General features: G+C 33.6%; 1 pseudogene; it reads right to left on the bottom strand.

The window, feature by feature from the left end:
* Positions 1-514: 514 nt before the first annotated feature.
* Positions 515-1965, bottom strand: LOC127557284 (26S proteasome regulatory subunit 10B-like; annotated as a pseudogene).
* Between the last annotated feature and the right edge of the window lie 357 nt (positions 1966-2322).

The raw sequence follows: 2322 nt of genomic DNA, 5'->3' as shown, positions 1-2322 counted from the left end.
CATTTTCCTTCAGTTTGATTCAGTTCTACAATTCAAGAGTCACTATTAAATGGATTTTTTTTCCAAGGAGGTACTTGCTTTTTGGGGAAGTTTTATTTTCTTTCAGTTCTCTTGGCTCTAATTAAAATGAAATTTTACTTTAGCATTGGGAAGAGATTGTCTACATGGATGGTTAAGATTCCTTGTATCTATCTTATAAATAGGTTTCTCAATTTTCAATTTCTTTAAACCAAATACATCGCATATATTTTAGGACAATTACAGACACTTTTTAGGCAATTTTGAAAAAGACTGTTACATAGTGCTCATAAATAACTTGATTAGATGTCTCTTATTCCCTTATTTTGCAAATGCTGCAACTACATTTGCAGCATTTCAAACAAAACTATTTCTCAGCTGACATCATCAAGAATTATGAATCTAATTTAATAAAGGCCTCAGTGAATAATTATGTTATTATTTTATTTTATTTTTATCTCCTCAACTTTACTTTTATATATGCTAATATATTTTTTTAAAAGTAGAACTTAGGTTTTTAGTCAAATTTAGCCTCCAACTTTTTAGAATCAGCTAGTTTTCTTATTGTTTTCATGAAATCTTCCTACTACAAAATTATGATCTGCACAAATTGCAAACATACCTGCTTCAGTGCAAACATTTTTCAAATCTGCTTAATTAAAGCCATCTGAGAGCTTCACAATTGCTTCATAATGTATTTCTTCATGTTTTGTGCTAGGATCCTTTCTCCCTTTCTTCCTTCCTGCCTTTCTCCCTCTCTTCCTCTCTTCCTTTTTTTTCCTTCCTTCCCTCCCTCTATTATGCATTTCTTTCCCTTCCTTTTCCTTCCCATCCCTTACTTTCTCTTTTCATTTCCCTTCTCTTCTCTTCCCTTTCCTTCCTTTCTTTTCTTATTTTTAAAACTCTCTGTATGTCTTTTCCTTCTTACCTCTCTCTTTGTCTCTCCCCTCTATTCTATGACTCTATGTGTCTTTGACTCTCCTCCCTTCTCTGCCTTCTGTTTCTCCATTTTTCTTCAATACATCTAATGTTTCTTGCTCATTTGGTAAATCCATATCTATATATGTATATATATATGTGTATATATAGATATAGATATATAATCTTCCTGGACACAATAAAGCAGGATCCAATGTGGCTGATCTATTTGTAGCCATGATAATATTTACTCTGTGTAAAGTATCAAATCCATCCATTTGATTCAGTAAAGTACCCTCAGAAAAACGACAGCCACCAATAGCATCTCTTTTATACATGAAAATGACATATGGTTGGTGATCCCTGACATAATTGAACACTTCTCTGATCAAACTAGTACTTTCACCAGTTCAATAGACAGTTCTACAATAAAACAGGATGCAACCTTAAAAAAATTTGCAAGCAAGATGGATAGCAACAGCTCTTGCCAAAAGGGTTTTTCTAGTTCCTGGTGGTCCATATAACAAACATTTTTTTGGAGCTATTATTCCTACATGCTAGAATAACTCAGTGTTTATAAGGGGTAATTCTATTACCTTTCTCAATTCTCTGATATAATCTGATAGCTTTCCAATCTCAGAATAAGAAACATTCCCAGAGTCCTCATGAGACATGTTGTAAACCAGTGGATCAACTTCTCTTGGTAAGTATCTCAAGTACCAGTATCTTGGTAAGTGTAATCATAACCAGAGCAACTCTCATTCCTGGTTTCAGCTTATTTTTGTCAAGCTGATACTGACAATCCACAATGTGTCTTGGTCCATTTGTTGCTTTTACAAGGAATTTTACTTCTATTAATTGCTTAAGCACTTTTCTCACAATCTACCCAAAACTTTGCAAGGCCTTCAGATCATTATCAGATTTTTCATATTGCTTGGTAAGTTCTTTCAACTGTTCTCTTAAATCTGATATACCCATCCTTCTCCTGGTACTCAAGCCCTGTAAAGTCTTATTGCTCTGGTCCACCATAATGAGAATACTATGTTATTATTTTAAAAAGAGATAGTATAGCACAAGGGTTAGAAAAGATATCCTAGGTCAAGTTCCATTTCTGACATATAATAACTATGTGAATCTGGTCAACTATTTAAATTCCCAGTACCTCACCGCTCCCTAAAAATGCAAGTTAAAGAGAAGAAAAAGATCAGCAAAACTAGAAAGACTTTCCTCACTGGAAGATCTCCCAAACCCAAGAAATTAAAAATCTGGAATCAAGGAAAAGAAAATAGAGGTGGAAGAGAGAACTGGAAAGGTGACAAATGAGTTTTCAAAGTGAAAAGATGAGACTCTCACAGTTGTGTGAGTATCATTTTTGTTCTAAATAAT

This window comes from Antechinus flavipes, chromosome 3 (genome assembly GCF_016432865.1).
Source record: "Antechinus flavipes isolate AdamAnt ecotype Samford, QLD, Australia chromosome 3, AdamAnt_v2, whole genome shotgun sequence".
NCBI classification, from domain to species: Eukaryota; Metazoa; Chordata; class Mammalia; order Dasyuromorphia; family Dasyuridae; genus Antechinus; species Antechinus flavipes.
Note: the sequence above shows the minus strand (reverse complement) of the source record. Positions and strands in the feature narration are given on the sequence as shown.